The sequence below is a fragment of the Athene noctua genome, chromosome 4, assembly GCF_965140245.1.
Source record: "Athene noctua chromosome 4, bAthNoc1.hap1.1, whole genome shotgun sequence".
In the NCBI taxonomy this organism is placed as follows: domain Eukaryota; kingdom Metazoa; phylum Chordata; class Aves; order Strigiformes; family Strigidae; genus Athene; species Athene noctua.
Window position 1 is genome coordinate 76333988 of NC_134040.1, and position 12447 is coordinate 76346434.

Below are 12447 nucleotides of genomic sequence, written 5' to 3' on the forward strand. Positions count from 1 at the left end.
CAACCTCTCTACAATGTCCTTTCAGGTAATTGTAGAGAGTGATGAGGTCTCCCCGTAGCCTTCTCCTCCTCAAATTAAACAGTCCCAGCTTCTTCAAAATTGCTCCTCACAGGATTTGTTCTCCAGGCCCTTCATCAGCTTTGATGCCCTCCTCTGCACTCACTCCAGCACCTCGATATCTCTCTCATATTGAGGTGCCCAAATCTGGACACAATACTCCAGGTGTGGCCTCACCAGTGCAGAGCACAGGGGGACTATCACCTCCTACTCCTGCTGGTCACACTGTTTCTAATACAAGCCAGGATGCCATTGGCTTTCGTGGCCACCTGGGCACACTGCTGGCTCATGTCCAGCTGCTTGTCAATTAGAACCCCCAGATCCTTCTCTTCCAGACAGCTCCAGCCACACCTCCCAAGCCTGTAGCCATGCAGGGGGTTGTTGTGGCCCAAGTGCAGGACCTGGCACTTGCCCTTGTTGAAGCTCATCCCGATAACGCTGGTCACCGCTCCAATCTCTCCAAGTCTCTCTGTAGAGCCTCCCTATCCTCATGCAGATCGACACTCCCGCTTAACTTGGTGTCATCTGCGAAATTACTGATGATCCACTCTATGTCCTTAGCAAGATCATCAATAAAGATGTTGAACAGAAATGGCCACAACACTGAGCCCTGAGGAACACCACTTGTGACCGGCTGCCAGCTGGATTTAGCTCCATTGACCACCACTCTCTGGGAGCGTCCAGCCAGCCAGTGACTGACCCAGCAGACCGTTCGCTCACCCAGGCCATGAGCAGCCAGTTTTTCTATGAGAATTCTGTGGGGAACTGTGTTGAATGCTTTTCGAAAATCCAGGTAGACAATATCCCCAGCTTTTTCCTCGTCCAACAGTCAGGTCATCTTGTCATAAAAGGAGATCAGGTTTGTCAGGCAGGACCTGCCTTTCATAAACCCATGCTGACTGGGCCTGATCCCCTGGTTGTCCATTATATGGCTTTTAATGGCACCCGAGATGACCTGCTCCATGACCTTCCCTGGCACCACGGTCAGACTGACAGGTCTATAGTTTCCTGGATCCTCCTTTCTGCCTCTCTTGTAGATGGGTGTCACTTTTGCCACCCTCCAGTCTAATGGGACCTCCCCAGTTAGCCATGACTTCAGGTAAATCATGGACAGCGGCTTGGCGAGCACATCTTTATTTCCTCAGAGCTTAAAATGAAACAGCAGTGGACTATTGTGTTGGTTTAAGCCCTGCCGGGACCGGAGACCACATTGCCGTTATCCCTCCCCCACCCTCAGCGGGTCAGGCTGGAAGTGAGGCACAAACCCCAGGTTAAAATAAGAAGAGATTTAATACAACAGTGTGATAAATAACAATCTGAACAACAACAGTAGCAATGATAACAACAATTAACAGTAATAACAGTAAATAAGACAAAAGATATACAGAGAAATACCGCAGTGAACACAGCCAGCCCACCATGCGTGCTTCCCTGGAACAAAGCCACAAAGGAAAGCTTCCCGCGCTGCCGTGCTGACCTGATGTCAGCATGGTATGAATAACCCTGCTGGAGCTCCCTTCCCCCTGCTTGGGAGAAACTTAACCCTATCCTAGCTGAACCAGGACAACTGTACACTTCAGATGTTACCATAGTTGAATGTGTGACCTTGCTTAGGTTTGGAAAACAAAGACAAAAACTAAGATTAATAACATGACTGCAGTTTTCTTAATAACATGTTTTAAATTCAGGTCTTAACACTTTATTTTAGTTGCTACTGAACTTTTTTCCCTAATTCATGTGTAATGCATAACAAAATCATACCTCTTAGGTGGTTGATACTCAGTTTACATTTGCTTGTCCTACCACTGCTTGATGAAGCAAGGGGAAATGTAAATAGAATATGCTAAGCTATCAAATGTGAAGTAAACTGAATTCTTCAGATCTTTGGACCATATACTACAGATAACAAGGAAAATAAAACTAATGAAGATATGGAAAGTAATGTTGCTTCCCACCAAAAATGTGAGAGTTTAAACAGGTTTAAAAGCTGCTTGTAAATGGTCCTTCAGTCTATGTAAATACTTCAGAATTAATTGTGTCATTTCTGAGAGCTAACTGCTTTTTTCCTTCTTTTTTTGTTTGTTTTTTTTTTTTTTTTTTTGTTTTTTTGTTTTTTGTTTTTTTTTTTTTTTTTGAGGGAGCACTACTTAATTTTCCTGAGGAAGTTGGGGAACTTCAGTCCAATTTAAATCTGCCATACCATGGTACAAGTGAAACCAATTCAGAGGCTTTTTTTTTTCCTCTTTTCAGTAGTCTCTGATACCTTTGAAATCTTTTAAAACTTCCCTGTGTGAAGAAAATATTTTCTAATCAGACTGTAGAAACGATAATCCTTCTGTTGCTCAATGGACTCTTTCCAATATGTATCTTTCATGAAGCTTATTATTTAAAGTGGGGTACAGAACTCTACCTGGGAACAAAACAAGCTATTTCACATGGTGATGACTGACTTTCCATTGCCATCTTTTTATATGACGCTTGTTACAATGATATGTCACTGCTAGCTTGTGCTTATACATCTAAGTCTTTAAAAATGCTTTCTAACCAGTTCCTTGCTTGTAGTTGTACAATTGATTACTGTGATAAAGTGTCTGATTATTTTTAAATTGTATGTGCTTTTGGATGTCTTGCACGGGGATAAATCTTCAGTAGTTCAGCTAAATGTGAGAAATCAAAAAGAAATACAACCATTTTTGATCACTTGCCTTCAATAAATGTTAAGATCTCACTGAAGCTGGAAGTTAAATGACTTTTTTCAAACTTTGACATTTCAAAGATAACAGTTGGGCTGTTACATCTTTTATCTTAACAGCCAGACAAGAAGTGAGTATCTGTTTACATACAACACATACATGTTTTAAAGGATTAACTGCTTTTATTAGCTACTGCAATCACTTTTTCTGTTCTTACACGTCTAGACTGTGTTGTTGTTTTTTTTTAAAACGTGAATAAGCAACATGGAAAGTTAACCTGGACAGTGGAACAGTCATGTATAAAGTGCATTTACCCTCCAAGGATGCAAAATCTGACTTCTTTATTGAAATGAGTAGTATGTCCTGCTTAACTAAGGACTAACCTAAGGAGAGGTGTTTAAAATAAAATATTTGGTCCTGATAATTGGTAAATCTATTTAACAGGTAATAAGTTTGTGTAATTTAAAAGCATGAGAAATAACCTACATTAAAATCTTACTGTTACAATAGTAGGTTTCATCTTGAATAAAAGTTGTGTTTTAAAAGCGACTTTCCGTATTGCCTCACTTTTGCTACTTTTAGCTTAACTACACATGTTAGCATGCAATAACTTTTTTTTTTTTTCATCAGGCTAGCCCATTGAAGTAACCAGAGCTGGCTGCAGAGAAGTAGCTTGAACAGCTGTACTTCACTATTTACCAGTGAGATTGCAAATTAGAGTTTTTTGTAAAGTCTCTGATTGTGCATGAACCTGTAATAAACCAAGTTAAGAATTCTAAGCATCTAAGTGTCTCAAGATACTTCAGAATGCTTGTATCACTGATTGATAGCACTGTTTTGGACAAACAATTGTTTCAGGAAAGGGATATTTAGCTCATAAATTCAGTCAAGAGATGTCATCTTGCAGATAAAATGTAAAATATTTGAGAGGAATTCTGAAATGTATGAAAATAAATTTAAGAAGTTTAAACAGGAAATAAGGCATGAGCCACAGGGCAAGGTATGGCTATTAAAGAAGTGCAACATGAATGATTTGTTTATGGAATAAAAGTTTATGGAGAACTTTATGTTTAGAAATTAGATTACCACCTAACACTCAACTTAAACAACTTTGGGACTAGTACCTCTTCCCTAAACCTCATGATAGAAACTTAACTGCTTTACCTTGCTAAGGCTATTAAACTATGCATTAAATAACAAGATTTCAGATTATTTAATTCTAATCTCATGTCTCCCCTATAAGTAGCACACATTTAAGCTATAAACTTCAAAAGTTTGTAGAGTATGTTCCCTAGGGCATCTGTTTTGAAGGGCTATATTTGTATCAGCCTAAATTTGCTTATGATATATCTTGGTTGTTTAATACCGCAAGATTAGGAAAGGCAGAAATGGAAAGAACCAAAGGGCAAGGCTACCCTGAACTAGCATGTGGAGAAATCTGACACATTTACACTCTAGTGAAGTAGGAGACTAGGCAAGAGATGGGGAATTCTAATCCACCAGCTGCCTCTGCCTAATTTACTGCTTTTGTAAACACTGCTTTTATTTTACTTTTTTTTTTTTCCTTCATCTTGGAGAGGACAGCACTATGTAACTTGTTTAACAAGCTGTAGCTGATAGGTGGTTATTAAAGGTTTTGATAAAGAAAATCTGGCAAGAAAGCTTATCTTGGAGTAGATCCCACTCTCAACCTTTCAAAACCAATCTGCAACCAGAGGTGCAAAACAGCAGACAGTTCTTGAAAGGAGCTCTTGTGTTTGCTCAAAACAAAAGTCTTGATTTGCAGCTTTTGTCCTAATAGTTTACAAATGTGTTTATTTACAGTGCAAGTGATGGAACACACTTATTTCTGATTCATATGTGGCTTACACACTTTAATGGCTTGTGTTGCATACAATCAACTGTGAAGGCTAAAAAGGGTAACAAAGCCTAAGTTAAAAAAAGAGGGAACTCTATCCCAAACATTTCTGTCATTTATAGTCCCTATGAAAGCCAATGTAAAATCTTTTAATAAAATAGAGCCCATTTTTAAAGACCTTAGGGTTCTGATGTAGATAGAGTTGTTACTTTAACCTGTACCCATACACAGCTAAGAGAAATGGGATATAGTACCACTGTCTACAGGAGGCTGTTTGGACTGACAGGCTCACATAAGCTCCTTTGACTAGATGCATTCTGAATGAGGTGGTGAGGGCAGTTCTGAAATAAAAAGGAGTCTTCTTGTAAAGCTGACTTCTAAGTACTGTTACAATTTTTAGAGAGCTTTTTCAGACATTAACATTACAAAGTGATAGCAGGACTCGTAACAGAAACCTGTCTTTAACCTTATGCAGAAAACACTTCTGGTTTTATATACCACAAAGACTAACCTCATAAAGCTCTCTGGACTCAGCTGAGACGCTATGTAAAACAGTTTTTAGAGGAGCAAGTCAAGGTCACACAAGTTTTGAAGTAAGTTTTAAACCTAGAAAATGGTAGTGCCATACCCGGGTTCTGCATTATGGTAGCACTTTAGTTCAAGTAAGTTTAGGGAGAGTGCATTTTTCACTTTGAAAGTAACATTTATTTTCCAATCTGTGACGTTCAGGTTAGAATCAACATTTTATGCCTGGTTTCATGCCTTTATGCCCTTATTTAAAGTACTTTTATAGCCAGCTATTTGTTAAAGACAGACGCGCATGTTTCTTAATCTATACATGCACAACTACCCTTTGATGACAATGCAAGTTCAGCAAATAGAGTGAGGCCTGAAGCAATGGTCTTATATTAGTAATTCTCTAAGGGAAATATAAACTTACATGGACAATACGCACTCAAATTTTGAAACATGACTATGTCACCACTGTGACTACAGACCTTTACAATTATACATACACAACTATTTCTTCATCCACATTCCTGTCTAAAATGGTGCTAGTTTTTCTGGAATGGAAAACCTAAGTAAGAGTGTTATAGCTTGATGGTGGAAGGGGACTTTCAAAGATGTAGAAGATGCCATACTTTCCTTAATATCTGTATGAATGTTCATCACTAGTGGCTAGTATTTCACATGGAATGAAAAAGCATTGCAGTTTTCCGTGGACTTCACAGCAACTGTAGGCCCTCTTTATCTCTGAAAAAAATTTCTAGAAGATATAAAACCCTCTTCAACACCTTTCTTGTACCTTTCTGCACTGTACAATAGCTGTCAGCTACACTTGTATTGGCTGATGACAGCCACCGTTCAGCATCTAGTGCAATATAATATGTTGCATGAGTCTTTTTATTCCTCTAATATCTGACAGGTTGCTTATTATGTCAAATTTTTACTTGAATATTCAAAACACATTCAAAATTCATTTAGAAAAGTGTGGAAGGTGCTATATTTTATTTTAGTGGAACAATGCAATAAATCCAATCGAAGAAGAGAACCCAACAAAAATATTTTCCAGGTAAAAGCTTATTGAAAATGCAACAAAACAAACAAGCACACTTACAGGTGAGTAGAATTAAGAGTGTACACAGTATTGTTTAAACACTATGTTTTAGTTAGCTTTAGTTAAATAACTATCAGCTATGCGTATAGCTATATATATATAAAGCTTATTAGCTTTAGTTAAATAGCTTCTTGAATTACCATTCCTATACAGAGTGCAAGTCCCTGCAGAGTTTGTATGCTTTATGTTTTTTATTATAAAATCAAACATGACTTTTAGCTATTAGTCATGTGATATGATCATACTGTGAAAAGATCCTAACACTAATCTTTTTATACTAACGTTTCGACCTTGACAGAGTTGGCAAAGAGGCGCCTCTCAAAAGGCACTGACGAGCAGCAGAGCCCGATTTAAAGATGGGATGAAACTGTAGTTAGGACACTGAAGGGAAAAGTGAAGCAAGAGTTCCTCTGTTTTGTCAGGAGAAGGGGCATTTGGCTGGTTGGCCACAAATGGAACTGAAACCTAAGTCCTTCCTTCAGAAATCGTATGTGTATGAGGTCTTTCACACCAACCTGGGTTATTTCCATCTGTATTTTAGATCTACTAAACAAACTAACTGCAGTCCAAATGCTCTGTGCTCAGATTAAACTGGCTTTAATCTCAGTAAATCCAACTGCACATTCCACTAGATTAAAAACTGGTTTATGCATAGACTTTGCTGACAGGTCTGTGCTCCAGGCTGATTCCAGCCAGCTCCAGAAATACAGTACTCGGAGTGGGCCTTACCGCAGCAGCTTGAGCATCACATCTTTGGATAAGAACTTGCCTGTACTTTACTAGTCTGTAGTTTATGCAGAGCAAATGGAGATTTTTGAAAAAATCTGCATATATATCCTGTACGAGGCAGCAACTTGAACAGGAGTTGCCCTCACATTTTGATCATAGGATCCAGGAAAACAGATGGGGTAGAAGTTTTATTTCCTATAAGCAAAAAGCTTACTTCTACATATTGTACTTTGACAGAATCATATTCCTGAGAGTAATCTATTCACATATCTTTAAATCTAGAAAGGATTACAGTAATCATTTAACCTGCCCTTTTGCAAAAACCAGATGGATTTATTATGCTCCTTTGATCAGTTTAAGTATATTAATGTCCACTCATCTTCCTCCAGATGCACTTAATCTAGAAATTCTTTTGTGGCTATTTCCTTCAAACATAACTTTTCTCTCTCTCGTTCTGGCCCAGGAAATACTTGAGCATAATAACAGTGACATATGATGATTTGACATGCAAAAAAAAAAAAAAAATCTCATAATTTGTTAGAGGCCTGGACACTGTAGTATGGAAAAGGAAAAAAAAAAAGAAACCGACACTTGAAATAGGGAAAACGTATTTTAAGCTTTATCCAGAAAACACAATGCAGCACCACACAGTGATAACCAGCTTTGTTACACCCAACCCAGTCAGGCAGCATTTGCACGGCACTTTTTGCACCAGCTAGTTGACTCTGTTGAAAAGCAGAATACTGGACGAGGCTATTATTTCAAACGTATGACAATGTCCATTAAGAATAACTAGAGAAAGACCAATGTAATTTCTCACAAAAATAAATCAGACTACCTTTCTCAGGGTATAAATAATTCTATACCAGAAAAAAAAAAAAGTTTTAATCAAAAAGAAACAATTAAAATTCAAGCATTTATTTAAATAATATGTTCTAGAACTTCACAAGGATGATCTTAAAAATACAAATTGAAGTTCTGAAATGTCTTTAGAAAAACACTCAAGTTACAACATGTAAACAGCAGCTAAAATTTAAATTTCAATTTTTAATCTAGACAATATTTGAAGAGCAAGTTTACAATATAAACGCCTTACTATAGCAATATTGCAGAATCTATGCAAGGGAAAAAAACATTTAGTGAAAGTTCCACTCTGAAGGCAAAGATGGTGGGTTGTACTTCTTAAGGACAGTATTGCCACATGAAGCAGTCTTCAAGGTAATAGTGTAAGCTGCTTTGATTGTAACAGAAATAACATTTAAGCAAATACTGGACTTTGTAGATGAACACTATAAAAGTAAAAAATGCACTCAATACTAGAATGAACAATGAAGTTTAAAATTTGAACAAAGAAGAAATTAGAAAAATAACGCACTTTATTGTTTTTCTTTACCTTACTGTATACATAGAATATGTGGTTTATTCTTTGCTTTCTCTGATAGCTCATGTTACTTGCACTCTATTTGCCAATTCTCACTCCTTTCCATTACCTAGTATTGTAATACCATTGCTTTTTTTCAATCAGTCTAAAATAGTCTAATGGGACATGGCTTTACAAACACAAAATATCTCCCTGTATATAAGAGCAGCCTCTCAGCAAATGCTTTTCTTAAACACACGAACAGACTCCAAGTGGACCAGAACAGAAATATTTGCTATTACAGTAGCACAACTTCTCAAAAGTGTGTTTTAATAAAGTAGAATTATCTAATTTTAAAAAGTGACTGATTTTTTTTTTTTTTTTTTTAATAAATTACTCAGGATGACTGTATATAGGTTAATCCAGTATCAGATGCTAAGAGTAGCAGCAACAAAATACAGGAAGTTCACAGTAAGGACAGAAGGTTTCAGAAAGTTACCATAGAAACTTATATATTTTTGTCAGATATATGCAACCACTGAAAAGGAATTAGCAGTCAAAAAAAGTACATTATCACACTGAAAAAAGGTTTTCCTTTTTCAGTGGAAATGTATTAAACATGTAGTCCTGATGTTGGCTACTAAAGTTTCTTGGATTTCCAGAGAGACCAACACCGACAAAGATCAAATGACCAGATGCAAGCTGTAACTGTTCAAAGCATCACTCTATAGCGCCTCACTTTGCTTGGTTCTACACAGCCATGCAGAATGAACCATAAGCATAAAAGACTTTCTATACCCTTGCCATAAAACTACTCAGGTATGCAGACACTACAGTAGCTACAGGATTTTCAGCTATTTATATTTTGCTAGTTGCTTTGATAAACTAGAACAGGAATTAAACCGTTATGAGTTAAAATAGGAGGAAAGCAGTTATGGGACAAAACAGAAGGTGAAATTCAGGCAGAGGGAAATAAAACCCTGGAACTGTAGCACACACAAAAGGAAGCAAAGTGGTTTGGTTATTAACCTAAAAACTTTAACAAATCCTAGCTCACTATGTGATGCTAGTCTGAATGTAATAAATTAGGTACTGCAGTAATGAACACAGCCTCTGGTAACAGCAATCAACTGCAATTCAAACAACTTTTTTTCCCCCTCCCTCCTCTACACAATCTAGGTTTGGGTGTTACCTAGGATACAGTATTTTCAAATTCAGTTTAAAGCCTCTGATTCGTGGCACAAGATGGATAAACTTTATTTTTAATTTATTGTTATATCAATATGCGAAACACATGACAAAATTCAAGTACTTTTGTTACTTGTATCTCCAGAAGCCAGACAAAGACTATCTTATATCCAACCATTTAGCTCTATCTGTCATGAAGTCTCTTCATAATAACACAGTATGCAGCACTGACAGCTTTGATGGGAATAAATACTGGAAAAGGCCATTCTTGAGAAAGCACTATTAATCAAGCCACACTCAGCTATTTTGTCAAAAATACTAGTCATTGTGTTAATTGCAAGGTTTCAGGTGACAATCAGCAGGCACTGCTGATTGAGATGAATCTTTTAATGATAGCTTAGGTGATTATATTCAGTCTATGTTTACAGATTGCTTAGGCTGCTTGATTGAAGAAATTACTGATGAAAAACTTGTAACCGAGGTTGGGATTGTTTCCTAGGAACAAGAATGACACTGGGCAGAAAACAAAACCTGCAGCTCTCAGCTCCTACTCCTCCCATGGCAGTCCTGCAGGCTCAGCCACCAACTGGCAGCAGGCTGCAAGGCTGCTCGGGATGAGCAAGTCGAGAGCCATACACGAGCTGTTTAAGTGCTAAAAGAGCACAGCTGCATCAACTTTGAAAAACGAAAGGTACACCGAACTAACTCTCACTGTATTTACAATCATGTTATTTAGAATTTTTATCTTGCTTTACTGAAAGCAGCTAATTCAGAGAATACTGATCATATCCACTAAAAATAGTTTCGTAGATGTTGCAAATAGTAGAAAGCTTTTGCATTGGAAGAAGACAGTAAGGTCAACGGGAATGACTTGCAAATGCCCTTTATGTCTGTTCTCACCTAATTTTTGCCATATATTTTTTTGCCATGATAAATATATTTTAATAATGATCATTTATTTGATGATAATTTCTTCATGGGCATGCCAACTGCCCTTAATTCTCTACTGTGGCACATGAACAATTAAAGCAATTTTTTTAATTATTTATTATTAAGTTCTTCCTGAAGTGATCACAGATAAAACTACACTTTTCCTAGAACTTTTGGAAGACTACCCAAATACAGGTTGAGTAAGGCAGTTGAAATTCAGGAAAACAGTTATTTAGACTGCAGAAGAAAAAAACATTTCCACTTACTCCCTGCAACAAGAATTAAAGACTGTAGCTCTCACAAAATATCATAAAGCATACCCATCTTGTGCTTGGCCATATGATTAACATACACAGCAATTACAATCTCTCACCTAAACCAGTGCGCAGTACATCCATTTCTCTCTTCAAACTGTTAACACTGCTTTACCAGGTAGCTTACTCTGAAGCATCACATCTGAACACAGGTCCTGGTAACCCCTTTAGGTAAGGCTGAAGTAAACATTCTTGGGTGCAAGATACACTGTTCACTAGTTACTCAGATTACAATGATATCCATTAAATTGCTCTCCCACGGATAGGCTGCTAACACCGACAGAACATCATTAAAAACACTGAAACTTGTCAACAGTGTAACAGGAAGAGATTTGTATTACTCTTCACACACGGGTGATGGCACGCCTGAAACTGTGACTGCAGAAAGGGAAGAGTGGTGTATAATGTGGCACTCTCACGTATTTGGTTTGAGAATAAAATCTACTCAACTGCATTTCCTGTGTATGAGAGAAGAATGCCCAACTTGAATCTCTGTGGAGCTTCAGCATGGGAGAGGTATGTTGTTAGTCATTCACTATTAAGTCACACGCCTTTGTAACATCCTTGGGAACAAACACTTGCTGCTACAGAAATTGAATAGATGGGAACTACAGGAACCTCACTGACGGAAGATTCTTAGTGTCAGAAATCTACATTTATTCTTTACTCACCAAAAGTTGCCCTTAATGTCTTGTTGTCAGTGAACTGTTTGGGACCCTAACCCATTTTCTGAGCTCTGCTGGTATTCAAGGAATGCTTACCAGATGCTTTGTACCGTGTACTACCTCACCAATACTGGCAGAGGAACAGAGGTATGTCAGGAGGTGTATCCTCATAGAATCTCAGTTACTAGAGAAGCAGATCTTCATGTCCTATTTTCCTCACTGTCTCACATTTCTCCCTGAAGCTGTTTCACCCTCTATAAATGAATTTCTACTTTTCACAGGAGAATAAGGAGGAAAAGATTCTTCAGCCTCAGTGTTCTAGGATAATTGGGCAGGTTACTCTCTGAGCACAGATTTTCGTGTTTCACATATAATAGCACAGCCATTAGAACAAACAAGTGCAAGAAGCCAGACGTGCAAACTCACTCTAGCCGTCGGCTTAACAGCATTCAGTATATCAGCATCCTCATCGGATCAGGCCCTGGGGTTAGAACAGCAGAATGACCAGAGCCTGAGGGCCTATTAGCTTCCTAGCATCCAGTTACTGGTTCTACACATCCCCACTAATAGAAATACAGGAAATACAGGAGATTTGGGATACCTACAAAGTTAGAAAGCAGCTCCTGAGATGAAGTACTGAGGTTCCCATAAAGCTTAAAACACTGGACTCCTAAGAGCCTTTTGGATCTTCCCAAGAAAGGGCAACTTTTCCCTTCCTAAGGATGGAGTATTCTAATCTTTGCATACTGAGACTAAAGGCTTCAACAGTTCTGTATTGTTCAGTGATTTTGTTATTCACTGTGAGAAATCCTTTAGAGGCACTTATATGAGATGGTCTATTATATGACCAGATTGCCTCAACTTCTAGTATGCATTTGAAGTTCTTCCCAAATGCTAAGTCTGGAAAAATCACAGCTGTAAAATAGAACATAATGGTTAAGTAGGTCACTGATTGGCATACTGTGAGTAGCTAAGACTGACCAAAGGTACATAAATGACAATTATAAGTGACAGTTGGAATATTTATCTGGCATT